At 38.5% G+C, this 19,938-nt stretch overlaps 1 protein-coding gene and 3 pseudogenes across 1 annotated transcript in view; 1 reads left to right on the forward strand and 3 right to left on the reverse strand.

Moving 5' to 3' along the window:
- Positions 1–643: 643 nt before the first annotated feature.
- On the reverse strand, positions 644–6,539 carry LOC109434393 (protein SDA1 homolog; annotated as a pseudogene).
- The window catches only part of ADIPOR2 (adiponectin receptor 2), a 63,623-nt gene continuing 44,499 nt past the window's right edge, over positions 815–19,938 (forward strand). Inside the window, exon 1 of the mRNA XM_019711300.3 lies at positions 815–1,007. The gene's annotated coding sequence lies outside the window, so the exon portion shown is untranslated. The remainder of the gene's footprint in view (positions 1,008–19,938) is intronic.
- Positions 10,084–11,380, reverse strand: LOC148759125 (ATP synthase F(0) complex subunit g, mitochondrial pseudogene; annotated as a pseudogene).
- On the reverse strand, positions 16,862–17,457 carry LOC109434408 (U1 small nuclear ribonucleoprotein C pseudogene; annotated as a pseudogene).

Raw genomic sequence — 19,938 nt, forward strand, 5'->3', positions numbered from 1 at the left:
CTCTTCAGAGTGTGATAAATTCCTCTTAGAAGTGAATGTGAAGAAAACATTTCTTCATGCTAGCGCCTATACTGTACTTCCTTTTCTTAAGGAATAAGCATGTAACCAAACCTGTTCTTGATTTCTAAGTTAGAGCTCCATTGAAAGCTCACATGTAGAAAATCACTCATTCTGGGTAAATGGACACAGTATTTAATGCTGAAATAATTTCTGATCTATTACATCAAAAACATCTTTAAAATTGTTCTGAATTATATGTATTTGAAGAGTGAATGGGCTCACGTTTGTTTTTTAGTAGTAGGGAATATATCATAATACCTTACAGTAATAAAAGGCCAACACCTTTGTTTTGGGTACGATTTGGCTAATGCTTTCGGATTTATTTCCGAAGCTTTCACAGACAGACGTCTAACAATATATTGGCCGTTGGCAGAAACACACGATCTAGCCTAAATCCCTACATTTTGGCTTCTGCCCAAGGAGTGTAACCCGTATCCATAGAGACTGGGAAAAGCGTCCACAGGCGAGGGCGGCCCCCTTTTCTTCTAATCTAAACTGCTTCCCTTTTCGGTGGGAGGGAAAGAAACGAAGGGGATTTATGTGAGCGTCGGCGGAGCCCTGTTTTCTCTCGATCCCTTGGCGCTCAATACTGTTTTGGTAGAGTTCCTGGCTGAACCACAACTCCCAAGGTGCACCCAGATTCTAGGCTGTCAGAGAAGCAGCTTCCGGTTAGGCCAGCGCGGCTGCGCACGAGGTGTGGTCTTATTGGATCAAACAGCCTCGTGCGATTCACGTCAAGGCGACGTGCGGTCGTGGAGGCGGGCAGACGCGGCGGCGGCGGTCGCGGCGGCGCGCGCACTATACCAGACGCGGTATCGCGGCGGCGGCAGCGGCGGCGGCTACACCGGGTTGGGCCCCTTCCCTCCTCCGCTCCCCCTCCTCCCCCTCCCCCCAGCTGTGGTTCCTGAGGAGTCCGAGACGTGCGGCGAGGCGGCGACAAGCTCTGGGTGAGGGTCTCTGGAGTGCGAGCGCCGTTTCCCCGGGCGGAGAGGAGGTGACGGCTGAGGGGGCGAGTGTCCCGGGCGCGGGCCAGAGCGCGCGCGCTCGTCCCAGCCCTGAACTTGGGCCTCCTAACCCGACTCGCGGTCCTGCACGGTGTGCGGCGCGGTGGCCGGAGGGGCGGGTTGTGAGGGGCCTGGATCTGCCCTCCTTTCAGCCGCTGTCACTGGAGCCTGGCGCCCACCGTCCGCCTCGCCCCTCCCAGCACAAGGTCCCGAGCTCTTCGCTCTCCTCCCTTCGTGTGCACTTGCCCTTCCCTAGTGCCCACGGAGAGAATTTATCCTGTGTCCGTTTCATTTCCGTCTCTTTGAACACTTCTAGGAATTTCTTTGGTGGCAGGCTTCGAAGGTTCCGTTTAGTGCTACTTTGACAGTACCTGGAGTGGGACGATTTCCTCACCTTTTCTTAGGTGGCGTTTCCGGCAGCCTGCTTGACCGAGGAGCTTGCGCTGTTTACGCAAGACCCGTTGAGCTTTCGTCTGTCAGTGCTGCTTTTAAAAGTGCTGATAACAGGCTTTAAATCAGTGGTAGGGGTCTGTGAGAGAGTTTGGATGGAAAACTAATGGGTACTTTTACCCTCCTCCTCGCTTTGATCTTATTTAAATGTTTGCCTCTTGAATTTGACAACTTCATGTGTGGTCCAACGGTGAATTTTGGTAGAAAGATTCAGATGTCTGTCCAACTGGGATTTTACTGGTTGATTTGACTTCATCGTAGGTCTTGGGCAATTTTTTTAGTAGAGTGATTATTTAATATTTTTATTTTTAACTTTGGTTTCCTCAGCCTTACTTTATTCCTATTATATCCCTTCCAAAAACAGTCCTCACACCCCAAAAAACATTTAAAACTCTTAAGAAATCTGTCGTAACATTTAAAATAATTTTATATGTGCTGCCGAAGCGAGCACACATTTAAAATCAGTTGATCACAAAACTCTTCTCAATGAAATGTTAAAAATAATTTTCTTCAGCCCAAAGCTTTATTTTTTGCGGGGGAAATCATAAACTTTTGTCAGTTCTGCGGATTGAAGTGTCCTCATATCAAGGACCACCTGTATGTCTCCTTTCACCGCCGTCTAACATTTATTATTACCATTACATAGATTTTTTTCTTTCCTAATTTTTCATTTCATAGAAATTTGATTTCTAGTGATGTTAGTTGTTCAGAGATGTTTTCATTCTTACAAATTTGTCAGAATGGTGATTCTCATGACCTGTAACTAAAATTATTTCATCAGTACTCGGGACTTCCACACGTGGTGGTAGCTGATTGATGGTGAATTATTATGAAATTTGAAAAAAAATTGATTTTAATATGAAAGACATTTCTTTTAGCTTCTATTTTTACTGCCTACCCACCAGTGTATATTCCTGCTTAGACATTAGGCTACTTAGTAGCAGATTTTCTCTTCTTATTAGGGTACTGGGTGAAAGGAGGATTTTCAGAGGCGAGTTTGTGTTTTTCTGTTCCTTGACTTGTATGAAATTAATAAATGGTTGGAGTTTTTTCAGTCAATAGTATCAATATAGCTGATGCACTTTCTTTGTTATACATTGCATTTTGTTTTCCAAAATAAAAATAATTCTAGTCTTTATTTCAGGTTTCTACGAACTTTAAGCATGTGGGCCAAGTCCTGCCAGCTGCCTGTTTTTGTAAATTAACTGTTTATTGGGACATAGCCACATGCATTCATTTAGATACTGTCTGTGGTTCCTCTTGTGGTGCAACGGTAGCTGAGTAATTGGGACAGAGACCCATATGGCCTGCAAAGCCTAAAATATTTACTGTCTGGCTTTTAATAGAAAAAGTTATCTGACTTCTACTTTATTTTATTAAAAATGATGTAGAAAATTAAAATGAGTCAGGAAAATATAACGGAGAAAGTAAAAAATACCCAGAATCACACTACTCAGAGAGGTTTGCTTTTGTGATTATCCTTATAGAATTTGTTAGTGATTATTTTTATTTAAATGAGCTCAGATTGTTTAGTGTTGGTTTGTAATTTGCTTAAAAAAAATCTCAGGCTATTTTTATTAGGCATTTGAATATGTTTGTGTTTTCTGCATCAAAGATCCCACTAGAAAGGGGCTTGATGAACTAAGTTTTCCTGATTTGTCTTACTAGTCAAGATTTAAAAAAAAGTTAAGGAATGATGAATGCTTGATGATGAATAATAGACGCTTGATCATGGTGGTGGTGGTGGTGGTGGTGGTAGACACCGTTTAATTGAGCACTTACTATGTGCTAGATAGTTTTCCAATACTTTACATGTATTGTCATTTACTACCTGCAGCTGCTCTGTGGGTACACATACTATTATCCTTATTTACAGATGAGGAAACTGAGGTACAGAGAAATGAGCTGCCCAAATTTATCAGCAGTTAATGGTGGAGCTGGGACTTGAATACATGCCATATGGTTTCAGGACTGAGGCTGTCAGTATGCCACAGAGCCTCTCCTTAGAGTACTGCTCAGTATAGAAAGTTCAGACAGCCCAGAGGTATATAATGTAAAAATTCCTCCTTGTGCTCTTTCCAGTTTCACTATCTGTAGAAAACTGTTAACAGTTTGATATAGAACTTTCCAGTTGTCTTTGCATATGAAAATGCTTACTGGCAAATCTGTCTACATATGCAGGTTTTTAAAAAATTAATACTTTATTTTTAGAGCAGTTTTAGATTTACTGAAGTTTGTGCAGGTAGTACAGAAAGTTCCCATATCCATACCCCATTTTTCTTTATTAATCTCATCTTGCATTAATGTGGCATATTTGTTACAATTGATGAACCAATAATGTTACATGGCTATTAAAATCTAGTTTATATTATAGCTCATTTCCTCCCCCCTTTTCCTCCCCTACCCCTCTGGTTCAAGCCGTTGTTTCTCAGTCTAGTTGTGTAGGACACAGCTCCCTGGCCCATGCTGGTATCATGAGCCTTGCGCTCCCCCGGCTGAGGTAGTCAGTCACTGGTCAGCCGCTCACAGCAGCTCACGGCAGCTCTTGCAGCTACTGGCCGCTCACGCTGGCCGCCGGCCGTTCCTGGCAGCACACAGCAGCCCGTGGCAGCCCAGCTCCAGGGAGAGCTGTTGTTCACAATCTTAGCTGTGGAGGGCGCAGCTCACTGGCCCATGTGGAGACGGAACAGGCGACATCAGCGTTAAGAGCACGGTGCTCCAACCACCTGAGTCACCGGGCTGGCCCAAGGCTTATTTTTTGTGTTGCAGTTTCTTAAGAAAAATGGGATCAAAGCAATCATTGTTCAGCAGTGTGCTTTTTTGAGTGGTTTTCAAAATAATAGTGCTTTTAGACTTAAATGTCAATAAACATTTTTGAGTCACTAATTTTCAGATTAACAACAAATTTAGCATTCTCCTTGGAATGGAAAGCTGGCTTGGGAGTTACGTCATTCTTTTTCTCTTTTTGAAAAGTTTGTTTTATAGCGCCAGCTGCTTCTGTCTGAAAGAATGAAAGCTTACTATTTTTTGACTGGACATTTTGGCTCTTTCATGAAGCTATTCAGCTTCTTGGAGATTTCTTGTGCTCTTCATCAGAAGAGTGGTGCTCATCAACCCATTTACTGTCAGCATCCTCCTAAGACTGCTGTGCCCCAGCCATCTTTGTCGTCCTCAGCATTCTCTGCCTCTTGCTCAGCTTCCAGACTTATGTTCCTGGATTGTAATCTTTATCATATAATTGTCCATATCCTTGTGCTCTTGATTTTATCAGTGCCTCTAGTTTTACCCTGGAATTTCTTCTGCAACAGCTAAGGATTCAGTGTTCCCACAAACTGGATCAAAGTTTTAGCAGACATCACATTCTTATCTTCGTGTGTTTTATACTGGGAAGTTCTTAAGTCATTGAGCTGTTAACTTTCATAGCACTGATTCCTCCTGTCATGACTTCCCCCACAGTTCTTGTCCATAACAAGTGGGAGGCCAAGGTCACGAGCAATGACTGATTGGTCTTTGGGACCACCAGGTGGTGAGATGTTTGTGCAGCACTCGGATCTTGTTACTTCTCTTTTGTTTGCTGCTGCTGCAGAAATTTGCAAAAAGGGATAGAGGTTAGAGAGAAAAAGCTCATGAATTCCCGCCAATCTGGTTATAAAGTTCATGAGCATTTCTTCACTTCAAATGTCTCTTTAGAGCTCTTGAGCCACTTTAGTAGTTTTTCTGCAAACTCTTGGGGTTTACGAATCAAATGGATAGCTGAAGAGTTAAAACACCTGTTTTTTTCTTTTGTTTCTGAAGCACTTTCGTAACCTCAGCCTTTTGTTGTGTCTGTAGTCCCTCCTCTGCATACTGCACTAGCATCCTGAGTCTGTCCTGTTTCTCGTGTTCCTCTTTCTCTAGGAAGAATGTCAAGGCAGCAACCAGCAGCTAGGTGACCTTAGAGAAGCATGCAGTTGTGATAACACTGACAGTCTTGGCATCATTTCAGATATTTCTCCTGTAGAGTTCAGTCATCACTTCCAAAGGGTTTGGCTGCAGTTGCATCGCTGTCCCTTGACCTGTGTACATGAAATTCTGTGATATTGTACTTTTGTATTGTATTCACTTAATTCTTGTATTTTGCACTTTTTTTCTCACTTGTCACAAAATGAGTAAATGAAATCTTGGATGCTTCTGTGGCAACATAGAAGTTCCAAGAAGAGCTCTAGCCAACCTGATGGATTGATGAGATTCTTCTGAGAGATTCAAGCTTTGCAAAATGTTATTGGGAGATCTAGATTCAAGATAGTGTAATTGTAGGAGAGCAAATCTTTCAGCTCTTGAGGAAAAGTATCTAGATGTTCTGGGCAGTAGTAACCAATCTATGCCATAAACGTCACCAGCTTTGCCAGTTCTTTGCGGGGTGTATTTGGTTGCAATTTGAAAATCTCCACATTGGATTTGTAGTGAACATTCTGCTGTAGATACTCCTGAGTGCAGGCCAAAGAGTCCACTTTATTCTGTAACTGCTGCAGGTTGCTGGGGAGCTCGTGCTTGTTTCTGCTGGGCATGTTGGTTGCAGTGTGCAGTCAGTGAGCAGTTCTCAGAAAACCCACACCACTGGCACCAGCCAACCTTTCTCAGGCTGTGGTTTGGGCTCATGCTTCCGGGTGTATGGGGAAACAGCCCTTGGGAGCTCAGCAGGTGGCGCTATCTTGGTTTATAGTAATAAGCTTTAAAAAATCATATTCATGGATAGCTTTCCAGGTCCATGCATCTGCATCTACTCTGTTCATTTGAATAGTTCTTTAGTGTTTTATTGTGTGGGTGTGCCACCATTTAATAGTGTTTCTATTGCTGGATATTTAGATTATTTAGTGTGTATTGTACATAAATGCATTGAATGTACAATTGTTGCGTGCTAATGGACTCTTTAGGGTAACTGCCTAAGGCTAATTCCTGGGTTGAAGGAAATACATTTTTCATTTTGATGTATATTACCATACTGCCATCCAGAAAGGTCACAGCAGTGTAAAATCTCACCAGAAATGTGGGTATGGGTGAGGTCCAGCTTCTCCAAGCAATTGCCACCTTTTTTTTTTTTTAATCTTTATTTGATTGACAGTTAAACATTTCTTGCAATATAGTCTATCTCACTGGGAGATAGTTTTGATTGCATTCTTTTGAAGTTGACTTAGAAATGCTTTAGGTGGGGCATGCATTCTGTAGTTGTTCCTAGTACTCCTTTAGACAGAGCTGCTCACCTATTTAGATTCCCTACTTGGCCCTTGAAAGCAGTATTCTTTTGCCAACCCTGTTAAGAGAATCTAAGAGACTACCAAGTGGACTATATATTTCTTGAGGGTTACCTTTCTTCATATCTAATAGCAATCCTGTATATAGCAGGTAGTGAGTAAATGGTCTGTTCAAAACCTAAATTAGATCGTGTTCTTTTGGGCTTACTGAGTGAAGTTCTTTAACTTTGTTAAGAATAACCTTTTCAAAGTCTTTGTGACCACAAATATAAACTTGAAAAATTGCCGTATGAAATTGTCGTCTTGCTATATGTTCTGTACCTCATCCTTTATTTCTAAAATGAGATAAATAAGACTGATTGATATCCTAGAACCTATTTGTTAGGAATAATGAACCTAACCTATTTAATAAGTACATTTAGTAGTCAGTTTTGGAAGTTAAGGAGTGAAGTAAATAGGGGATTTGTTTCATGTAACCCATGGTTTTGAATTTTGTTTTGGAGTATACCATATGATAGAGGGGATGTGTGCTGGCTAAAAGATATTACAGCTTGGCTTAATTATACATTGTAAGTGTTCTGACAGAAGGAAAAGGGAAGCTAAATTCTAGAAACTAACAGCCAGAATATCTTCGGATATCAGAAAAATACCTGTGAGAAAGGTATTTTTTAATGGACGACCACAGAAAATAGAATTTTCTTTATAGCTGACTTACAGTGTTACATATTATTGGACTCTGTATTTTCCACAATATCCATGCACTAGAAAACAAAGCATATAAAGTGTATGGTCTTGAAGAGACAAAATTAATTAGCTTATTAAATTTTGGCCATCTAGGCTTTTTCTTTTGTGTCTTTTTTTTTTTTTAAGTATATTGGCTCATTTTTTTTTCATTGGCAGCATATTCATTTTAATCCTATATGTTCTGAAAATGTAGTTTAGTTCACATGTATGCATAGTAGTTGTACCTACACACCCATTCCTTTGGTCAGGGAAGAAGTAATGGCTGTGAAAACTTTTTAGCGTGGTCGAACAGCAGGGTTACTTTTTATTTTCTTGGAATTTTTTTTAACTTAGTTTCAGGAATTTATTTATATCCTGTTTTATTCCAGAAAGAATTTCGAGTAATTTAAAATAAAAGATCCAGAAGTGGAATAAAATATTCGTTAAAAATAAATGAAGAAAAGGAGGAGGCATACATTCTGTTCCCAAGTGGCAGCATAATTTAATGACTAAGAATAAAATTTAGATTTGAATTTTCTTGGCAGCAAAAGGAAAAATGGAAATATGGTAAAATACATAGCAGTAAACTGGAAGGAGGAACATGACCAATTATCCAGGGGTAGATCTTCTCCACAGATTTTAAGGAACTGTTTAAGTTGAGCATTGCATAAAAACTGGGTTTTTGTTTTTGACTAGAGGCGCTAGGTAAAAAAGTGAGGACTAAGCATTAACGTTTTAAGCCAAGGAGAGACATTTTGTTTAGGGGTTGGTTTGAATCAAATTTAGGCTGCAGATGTGTTTTATTTGGCTAACAGATTTTTTTTTTACCTTAAAATATTTCAAACATACAGAATACAGAGACAATATAGTTAACATTCATATATTCACCGCACAACTATATTAAATCTTAACATTTTTCCATACTTTCCTTTTTTTTTTTTTAATAAAGATTTTATTGGGGAAGGGGAACAGGACTTTATTGGGGAACAGTGTGTACTTCCAGGATTTTTTCCAAGTCAAGTTGTTGTCCTTCCAATCATAGTTGTAGAGGGTGCAGCTCAGCTCCAGGTCCAGTTGCCTTTGTTAGTTGCAGGGGGCGCAGCCCACCATCCCTTGCAGGAGTGTAGGAGTCAAATTGGCAACCTTGTAGTTGAGAGCCCGCTGGGCCATGTGGGAATCCAACTGGCAGCCTTCGGCGTTAGGAGCATGGAGCTCCAACCATTTGAGCCACAGGCCCGGCTCATACTTTCCATTTTTTTAAGAAAAAGATTTCACACACAGTAGAAGCATCTTTTTGAATTATATTTCACTTTCTTCCCAGAAGTAACAATTATCCTGAATTTGGTGTTGATTATTCCTAATGCCTGTTTTTATGTAATTACTTCATGGGAATATATTCATAAATCATAATATTGTTTTGCATATTTTCAAACTTTAAACTATTTTCTGCCTATTCTGTAACTTGTTTTTCATGAAACATATTTTAGGGTCTTATGAAGTTAGTATACCATTTTTGACCTACAAAAATGACAGTTTCTATGGTTCAACCTAATTATAGTTATGATTTTTATCTGCTGTATAGTTAACATTATTTTAAGAATATAGCCAGTTTAACTTTATCCTCATGTTGACAGGTATTTAGATTGTTTCCAATTTTTCCTGTTTTAAAAACAATGCTATGGGCCAGTGAGCTGTACCCTCCACAATTGGATTGAAAAACGACTTGACATGGAGCTAATGGGTCCTGGAAAAACACACTGTTCCCCAATATGCCCCAATTAAAAAAAATAAATAAATAAATAAAAGTGTTTCCTACACTCAATATTAAAAACAATGCTACTGTTAAACAGAATACTAGGTAGAAAAGTATCAGGTTGTACTGTAGGCAGTAAGGATAAATGTTTTGTGAAATTTTTCATGGCAGAAAGCTTTTCTGAAAGAAAGGCTTATTGAGTCACATGCTAGCCAGGAAAGGACAGGCCTGGGCCATGCAGGCTAAACCACCAGCAGCAGGGCGAGCTGGAGAAGGCAACCTGTCCGCCCGTCCTGACGTTGACAGGCTCTTTTATACATTATGTTTTGGGAAATAAAGGTGTAAGTTGTTTTGAAAGAAATTTACATCGGCTACAGATAAGGGGGCAGGAAAAGGTGAAGGTGGGGGACAGTTCTAGGATAGGTGCACAGTCTTTAAGGAAGACACGTTTACTACTTTTGATTGGTGCTGGGCAACAGTCCTGAAAGTTCATGCTTAAGTGGGATCCTGTGGGGTCTGGTGGTCTCTACAGAAGTTTATTCAAAGCTCCAACATACATTCAGGAATGTGAGCAGTCTTTTGTTAGTTGGCTCACAACTGATGAAACTAATCTTGTCTCTTTTCACTGCCTGGCTGGCTGTAATTTAATTTAGGACATCTCAGAATTTTTGTCTTGTCACTACGTTGAACACTCCTGATTAGGAATCCTTGTGTACATATTTAAGATGTTTGGCAAGTTTTTCTTTCTTTTTTTAATTTATTTTTCTCAGTTATAGTTGACAGTCAGTATTATATTAGTTTCAGGTGTACAGTAGTATAGTGGTTAGATATTTAAATATAAGAAGTGATCCCCCTGACTAGTCTTACCTATACCTGGCACCATATACATAGTTGTTGCAACATTACTGACTATATTCTCTGTGCTGTAATTTACATCCTTGTGGTTAATTTATACTTCCTAATCCCTTCACTTTTTTCACCCAGCTCCTCAACCCCCCTCCCATCTAGCAACCATCAGTTTGTTCTCTGTACCTGAGTCTGTTTTTGTTTTGTTTGTTTCGATTATTTTGTTCTTTAGATTCCACATATAAGTGAGGTCATGTGGTATTTGTCCTAGTCTGACTTATTTCACTTAGCGTAATACCCTCTGGGTCCATCCATGTTGTTGGAAATGGCAACATTTCATTCTTTTTTCATAGCCAGGCAAGCTTTCAAACTGCATGTTGGGAGCCATTAATGGGTTGTGAAATCAGTTTAGGAATTAAAATAGGATAGAAAAATGTCAGGTTGTATTGCAGGCTGTAAGGAGAAATATTTTGAGAAGTGTGTGTGTGTGTGTGTGTGTGTGTGTACACACTAAGTTAGACAGGAAGTCCTCCTGGGTAAATTACTCAAATGGAGTTATTAGGTTGAGGGTATGGAGATACTGCCGAATTGCTGTCCAAAATTGGTCACTTTGCATTTTTTTTGGCATGAGAATGAGAATTTCCTGTTTCCAAATCCTTATGATCCATGGCATGTGTCAGATCTTTACATGTTTACAAATCAGATGAGTGTAAAATGATATCACATCGTCTTAATTTTACTTTTTCTTGATTAATTATGAGATTGAGCATGGTTTTTATTTAATTTATTCATTTATTTTGATTTTGACATATTTTATTCAAATACCAGTCTGATCACACATGGTCCAAGAACATTCGAATAATAAACCCAAAAGAAACAGATGTTAATGATTGGTCTTCAAACATTAAATTATAGCCAATGATGCCTCGCTTGCCTATGATCTCGCCGACATAAAACTACATCCACACCTCAGGGGCCGCCAAACCATTCAGCGGAGCTTCCTCACTGTGAGCTGTTTGAAGCCACCAGTCTGAGCACTATTGACTATTTTTTTCAAGCTCTGAGTAGCTGTCGGGATCTCAGCAGGGGTTGGAGGACCAGCTCAACCTTGGCATAGTGCCAAAATGTGGCCAATCGAGGCTTCGAGTAAGTCACAGCAGTGTTTAGCAGCGCCGGGGCCTTCTCTGCGAGGTTATGGACAAACTGGGCCATGGTTCTAGGATGGAAAGTCCAGCATGTTTTTAAATGTTGAGTTGTAAACTATTCAGGTTTCGATTTCTTGAGTGGGCTGTTCTCCTTCCCCACCCCTTCCTAATTGGGTTGTCTTTTTAAATTGATGTTGGGAGTTGATTTCATATTCTGGTTATGTCTGTTAAGTGAATTGTAAATATCTTCTCCCAGTCTCTGTGGCTTATCCTTTAACTTTTTATGTGGTTTGTTTTGAATAGAAATGATTATCAAATTTATAACTATTTTCCTTATTGGTTTGCGTCTTTTGTGTCTTATATAAGAAATTTATTCCATTACCAAGGTCATTAAGAGTCTCCCATATTTCTTTCTAAAAGTTTTGGACATTTGGTTTTTTTATATTTAGGTCTTGATTCTGCCAGAAAAAAAAATTTTTTTTGTATATGATGTGAAGCAGGGATCTAATTTAATTTTTATATGCAAAGCCAATTAACTTAGCACTGTTTAACAGTGTGTGTTTTAAATTTGAATTGTAAATCTTTTAGAGATTTCAGTTCAACACAATAACAGCCTTTTTGTCTTTTCATTAGGCTGTTTCACATGTTCAAGTTTGTGACTTCTAGGCCAGAGTATGTGATTGGTTGATTACTTGATCCAGAAACAGAACCTAGAAATGTAGATAGATACATTTTGTAGATCGTACTAAAATGTCATTTCTTTTAACTACTTTTTAAATAGAAGCTGGGTGGCAGACAGTTTGAGGATATACTCTGATGAGGAAACAAGATTGTTGGTTTTTGCATTGCTGGTTAATATCTACAGACTTTGGAAATTAGATAAGCAGATGTTGGATTGACATTTTGATACTTGAAATTTCAGAATACTTACATTTAGTCATCCAGTTGCTGTGATCATACATATGTTCTGAAGTTTGAGACTTAATTTTGATTTTAGGAGAATCGATTTATAAATTTGAGTCTTAACTTTGATAGAAGTGTTTGATAGAAACCACTTGGAAGGATTTTAGCTGCATTTTTAGTCTGAGAAGAGTTGCTGTGAGGCGTGCAGATAAGAGATACATGCTACGTTTTTCTTTTGTTTTTTTTTTCATATCAGTAGTTGAAAGAAGGCCTTGTGGTTTAGTTAAATTCAGCAATATTGAGAAAGGTTGTAGATGTGAATTTTATTTCTAGATTTCTAATTGTGATATTGAGAAAGGTAACTATGAGGTTTAACAATTAAGTTCGCGAACGCCTCCTAGAAGAAGTGCTACCAACCTCATTGCTGAATATCACTACGGTCACCTTCGAGGTCATCCCCTTGGGAAGCTATGCAGTGACGCCAGTGCCTAGTCCACCCTTCAAAGCAGTTTCGGAACCCTTTTTCTGGAATGGCCATCAGCGCTGTCCTCATATTACCCTTGATGTCCTGAATGTCATCACAATATCTTCCTTTCAATATTTCCTTTATCTTCGGGTAAAGACAGAAGTCATTGAGGGCCAGGTCAGGTGAGTAGGGAGGGTGTTCCAATGCAGTTATTTGTTTACTGGCTGAAAACACCCTCACAGACAGTGCCGTGTGAGCTGGTGCATTGTCGTGATGCAAGAACCATGAATTGTTGGTGAAAAGTTCAGGTTGTCTAACTTTTTCACACAGCCTTTTCAACACTTCCGAATAGTCAACTTGGTTAACTGTCCATTTGGTACAAATTCATAATGGATTATTCTCTCTGATATCAAAAAAGGTTAGCAACATTGGTGCAACAAGTTCACGAACTTAATTGTCAGACCTATATAGGGTTCAGTACTATCCGTGGTTTCAGGCGTCCACTGGGGGTCTTGGGATGTATACTCCGCGGATAAGGGTGCACTGCTTGTATTGCTCAGGACATATTTGGTTTTGGTTAAAATTCCACTGAGTCTCTGCAAACATTAGGGACTAAATAATTTGACAATGTAAGCTTTATATTTGTGTATTTGTATTAGAAAGAAAACTTTTTAGTAAAATGGAACCTATTTTGTTTTTAGGTCATTACTAAATCGTCATTAGTCCCTAGAATAGTTCCTGGCACAGAATAAATATATAATAAATATTTGTTAAATGATTAGCTTAATTTTACTAAACCCCAGCATACTTGAAATCTGCTTATAGTTTTTTTGTGTTTTGTTTTTTTAGCAAGAAATAAAAAGGTAGTCAATTTATGGGCTATAGATAAGTTAGAAAAAAATCTTAATTTACTGGAATATAGTAATAGGATCATTTTACTTCTACACCTGCTTTTCAGGGAATTGATTTAAGTTTGGGGCATTTGATTTGATGTGGTTTCTCATATTGAATGGAACAATGTAAGCTTTTTTATCTGCTTAGAGTTTTAAACTGCCACATTACATGTAGTTCTTTCATAATGCTACTTTGTGATAATGTAGAGTGACTTATTTTGAACTGAATGCAGTTGAGACCATTCAAGTTCTTGAAAGACAAGTTCGTTATACCTCTTGAGGTGGCCATATCGTACTTTCAGAACCAGGAGTCCTAAAACTTAACACGTTGCATACGGCGGGGTTTAAATCCCTCATACCCCTCTGTTCCGGCAGGTTTTTAAAAGAAACTACTTTAAAATGCACTCTTCTTTTTAATGCGTAAATGCTTCTATGCCATTTATTATTTTTCTATGGAATTTTTTAGGATTTACTCACCTATGATGTTAGTAATCCCTCCTGGTGTGATACTGCAGAAAGCAGCTTCCTTTGTGCAGTGGGACAATATGTATTTCATGAGGTATCACCGAAGAGTTAAATAAAATAATTCGGTGTTTTTCCAAAAATAACATAATTCAAAATTGCCTAAGGGATACTAAGGTTCCAAATGTTATAAACAAATCACTACAGTTCTGGAAAACTCTGTTTATTCATACATCCACTGTTGTGAATGTAACACGTGAAATGACTCATGGGTGAAAAAATGTATCTGATTCAAAATCACTATTTTTTTAGAAAAAAAAATAATATGAATTCTAAAGTGTGCATATGATGCAGACTTTATTCATTAACGACATTTGCCCGTTAGATATTAACGAAACACAAATAATTCAATAAAATATGCCAAGTAAAAAGAGTCAATAGTAAAAACGAGAATTCTCGTTATCCGTCCTTAACGCATGGCTCAGAAAAAAACGAAGATTCTCGTGATCTGTACGCAACGTGTTAAAAACCTCAGAAAGTCCAGTGTCTTTCTCCAACCCCTTGTGTTTTAAAGCCTTAGAACTTGATTTTTAACTTTTGGGGATGTGACAAAACAAATTCAGATGTTTTTTACTGAGGATTAAAACATTTTTTTTGTCATGTTTATGGTATTTGTCAGATTTCTAAAAAGTCAAGTTTATTGAGGTACAGTTTACACTCAGTAAGGTTCACCCGCTTTTAGATGTACAGTTGTATGAATTTTGGCAAACTGTGGAAGGGTTTTTAATGGCTGAATTGGACTGGATTATTTGGTGGAAAGGCCTAAAGAAGCAGCTCAGCAAATAACACTTGGCATCTTTTTATCACCTGGGGAGGTCAGGAAGATTCCCATTGGGTATTTTCCCATGGGTACAAGAGACCAGCAGTGTGATAGACGTTCACTGCCTTTCCCTCCAGCTCTACTTCACGTGATGGTGAGATTTGCCTGGTTTTTCCCTCAGGAAAGTTGGTCAATGGAGTGGGGCAGTGAGTTAGAATAGGTTCCATGTGGTTTTACTTAAGAGTTGGCCTTCTTTATGCTATGAAAAAAAATAGTGTAAATGATACAAAGTGTTGCCTGTCTTTATATCTTTAAGATAATCTTTAAAAAATAAACTGCTGTTTGATTTGAAATGTTTCTTTGTGATCGTAGCAGTTACGATGTTATGAACATGAAGGCTTGAGAATGCCTGTTTTACCAATCTAGGTGGTGTTCCTTGTCAGTTATCAGCTGTACCATTCTTTAAAAGAGGTGTGTCAGTACAATGGCTGGGAACTTTCCCCATTTTATCAGTTACATAGTTTTTTCAGTTATCAGTTTTGTTTTGACTTTTTTCTATTCAGATATGTTTTAAGTATTTGGGAAGAATTCCAATTTCAATCACTTGTTTTATTGCTTCTGGTGTGTAGCAAGGCTTCATTTTGTCCATTTCTTTACTGTTTCTTAATATTTTCAACATTGATGTAAAATAAAGTACAAGATACTATCAATGTTGAAACTCCTTGTTTTGGCATTTAAGTGCTATCATGTATTTGAGAACAGCTTACGGTTCAGGCAAACAGGGTTTTAAAGAGCATTGACTTGGGTGTTAGGCAGACTAGGTTGATTAGGTGGATTAGGTTGCCACCTGTCGCAGGCAAGGTATTTATAACCTCGGTGTTTCGTCATTTCTAAGATGGAGGAAGTAATTGTTATCTATCTCCCAGGGTTGTTGTAAGAATTAAAGTGATAGTCCACGGGAAATGTTCTTTGTAATATGCACTCAAGTGCGTATTAGCTGTTCTCCTTGTTCCTCGTCCTCATCCAGCAAAGGTTTTGTTTTTGTTTTTGTTTTTTTTCCAGCAAAGGTTTTTGAGCTCCTACTTTGCATTCTAAACCATGCTTGGTGTTGTGGACAAAAACGTTGATTCTAAAGAAGGCTTCCTGACCCTAAGAACTCGCACAGTTCAGGAAGGAAAGACAGGCATGTAAACAGATAAATGCAATAAATTCTGGCAGGTAGTATAATAGAAACATTAATACATGAGAAGAAAGGAGTTAGTGTCAGGAGCCTGGGGAGATCAGGGAAATTAATTTCTGCCCCTGAACTTATTCTTGAAGTATGAGTAGAAATTCCTCTTTCATTTTTTTGGCAAATATTTACTGAATACATCTATTGTGTGCCAGTTGCTGTTTTAGGTGCTGGGAATATAGGAGTAAAGAAGACAGACAGATGGTGTCTCTTTTCTCAGGAGGACTTGAGCTATTAGAAGATTGATAGTGCAGTTTATTGAAATAGGTCAGACCGGAGGGGAGAGCCGGTTTGGTGGGATAATCATGAGTTCTGTTTGTTAAGTTTGAGGTGCCAGGTAGACATCCATGTAGATAAGAGATTCTATTCTTGGTTAGGAGTTATAGCAGTATCCGGGAGTTCAGTGAGAGGTTAGAGCCAGCGGTAAATATTTGGGAATGAATGATATGTATCCTCTAGATTTGGTAATAAGGAGTTCATTGGTGTGACCTTGTCAACTGTGGTCTCAGTGGGAATAGAAGCTAGATTGTAGAGAGGTATGAGATGAGAGATGGAATGAGAATGTGAGGTTTGGGAGTGGAGATGGCAACTATAGACTCCTCTTTGAGAAATTTTCTTGTGAAAAGGAAGCAGAAAAATGGTTATATTTTTACAAGTAAGGCCTAGATCTGAGTCTTGGTTTTACACTTGCTTGGATGCAGTTATTTGAATGCATTCTAAAGGTTAAGTATAAGATATATATATTTTTTTTAAATAACAGTTGACAATTTCCACATTGCACAATACAAATGAAAATTGCTTTTTCGTCCTCCCAGCCCCCCTCACAAACTATTCTTTTCTCTCTTTGATAGGAAGAGGGAGCGAGTCTTCCTTGTCATACTGTTAGAAAACACCCAGAATCGCAGCACCATGCTTTCCTGGTGAGGTACAACAAGTAATGTAAAACTGATGGAAAGAGGCTCCCCTGTCTTGATAGGTCTGGTTCAGTCGTTCCAGGCTGAGTGGGTACCATTATGGGATGGGTGGGAGATTGGGGGCCCCCGGGATCATTGGTATGTGGCCTTCCGTAGGTGGCCTCATTCCAGGAGCATCATTCCAGGCATCATCCCAGGAGGAGGAGGGCCCTTCATTGGCATCATGGGAGGGCCCCCCATATGGGGTGCTGGCATCATACCAGGGCAAGGAGGACCCAGGAGGCTGGGGGGAGGTGGGATCATTGCCCCTGGAGGAGGAGGAACAGAGAATGGAGTAGGAGGTGTCTTTCCTTGTTGAAATGCTATGGTTCTGTCCATCAGGTTCTGAGCCTGCCCTTCCATCCATTTCTGCTAGTAGTCTTTCACATTCTCTTGGTGTTTCCTACCACTGCAGTGTGCCCTTTTCACAGATGGAGAGTCACGAGTGAGATACGTGTCGCAGCAGTCATAATAAAACGTTGGCATGTTGCTCTGCAGGCTCTTGGCCACTTCCAGGTTAAGGTATTTTATGTAATCTACGTGGTCCTCTCTAAAGCATTGAGGCAGATATTTTTCCTCTTGTGACATGAGAGAGCTTAGTCTAGGGAAGTTAAATGACAGAACAAGAATTTCCATCGCAGTGGAACCTGTAGACTCATTTACTTTGATACTACATACAAGGTACTTTCATTATACCAAAATTTCCCTTAAACTTTCGTGAACTTCATCAAGTCAGGTCCCATCTACCTTAGAGTTTTTAAAAGTATTACAAGAGGAGAGAGATGAAAATTCTTTTTTTTTTTTAAATTTTATTTTATTAAATTTATTGGGGTGGAAAATTCTTTATAAGCTGTAAATTGTCATAGATTCCTTGGGAGAATCTTTACTTTTCTTGATTTCCTCTTTTGTAAAATGAGAAACTTCAATAAGTAAACAGAATAAAAATCATGTAGTTAATTATTTAAAACAAAAAAGCTAACTCATTATAGTTAATGAAAATTATACAAATAAAAATTAAGAAATTTGGAAGAAACTTTACTATAGGTGACTAAATAATAGTGTGTTCGTCTTATATTTTACATGTATATTTTGCATCATATATCACATGGTAATAATTGTAAAGTAATTATTTTAAAAATTTAGTAATATTGTATCTAATTCTGAACTTCTTACTCTAGTTAGGATAGAAAAGAATTTGGTAGACTCTAGTAAAGCCCCCAGGAAATGAGCAGAAATTAGAAAATGGATCCTTTATGGAAACGTTAAATGAGTAAGAATTATTTAATCTGGATTAGTCAAACCTTGAATTAATAGTGGTTTGCAGCATATCAGTGGATATCACCATTTCTGTAGAGAACTGAACGAAACGATGATGTCCTTTGAAGGAGTCACAGTGATTTCTAGACTTGAAGGGCTATTAAACATTTGAAGAAGCCCTTGTAGGAGATCGCCCTCCCTGGAGACTTTTCAGAATGTTTTGAATGACTGCATGAATTACATTTGGTAAGAGAAAGAATTGAACCCACTACATATTTTGAAATCATTATGCATTGGATTCAATTTTTCATATTACTTAATGAAAGAAGACTAAATATTGGTTGTGTAGATTTTGTTATTTCCATACTTTTCCTGCTCATCATATGATTATGAGCTAAGGCTTCAGCCATTTATTTGAAAAGTTAAATTTATACTTTGCAAATTCTTTCTTATAATGTGGGTGCCTCCTTTCTTCCAAACCAAAACCAAAGGGAAATGCAGAAATTTAGGATGTCATGACATTAAGCTGACATTTTAAAATACCTGTTTATCATTAGTGTTTTTTGTGATCAGAAGCTTTGGAATCTTCAGATGTGACTACTGCTATTTGAACTGTCCAGGGCTCAATGTGTGGGTAGGCTTTCTCACTGGTGATTCCATTCTACAAGGCATGATTTCAGTTAATTCTTGGTCCTTTATCTCCATTAGTTTATTTAGTCCTCACAATCACAAATGAAGTAGAGATTATTAACTCTTTTACAAATCAAGAAGCCTTCTGCCTTGAAGTTGTTAAAAATTAGGACGTTAAGTTTTAAAATTCTAAGGGCCGGAGGTGTCATGTCCCTTCCTACTGATTGGTGCACGGTGAGTGGGGTGTAGTAGTCTAAGTCTAGTGACATCACTTTCTAGTTCTATTAGGTTGGTGCAAAAGTAATTGCGGTTTAAAAGGTTAAAAAATTGCAAAAACTGCAATTACTTTTGCACCAACCTAATATAATTAGATTATTCAGTGGCAGAGGATAGGCAGCAAAATATGTCCAATGGTTTTGTTGGCTTCCACTAAGGCAAAAGTAGCTAATTTCAAGGTGACTTGAAAGTTGTGTACTGAAGTTATTCCAGTATAGTCTGTCAGTCCACACTGAAGTATGCGTTTGAAGTTGGTGCATGATTAATGAGATTTCTGGTATCAAGTTCATGCTTTTCCTTGATTGGAAACCTGAGTGGTACAAACAAAATGTTCTACACGAAGGTATCGGTATATTGTGTTCCTTATTACCTCTTATTTCAGACTTCAATGTGAAGTAAAATATGGTAGATACAGATCTGAACTACTACTAATAGAATGGGAATATTTTTAGGATGGAATATTTTATTTCGACAACAGGACCAGCAAGAATATTAAAGGTACCTGAATTTCTTTTGAATACTACGTAGCTACTTTTCCCCTTTTTAATCACTAAAAGAAGTACTAGATGTGTTACCCTGACTGGCTTCAGTCTTTAGAGAACCTAGCTGCAAGATTCCTGTCACATGAACTGGCAAGGAAATGGGTTTGGCCTCTTAAAGTCAACACTTAAAAAAACCACAGTGATGGGGGAGGGAGTCCTCTGGGTTCTAGAATGTTGTTTCTTGCTGGTTACACATCATTTATACTTTGAATTTCATGCACTTTTTATACTTTTCTGAATGTATTTTTTACATCAACATAAAGTTCACTGGATAAAGAGGCAAATAGTACTAT

Source organism: Rhinolophus sinicus, chromosome 1 (assembly GCF_057876585.1).
Source record: "Rhinolophus sinicus isolate RSI-liver-muscle chromosome 1, RSI-T2T, whole genome shotgun sequence".
Lineage (NCBI taxonomy): Eukaryota > Metazoa > Chordata > Mammalia > Chiroptera > Rhinolophidae > Rhinolophus > Rhinolophus sinicus.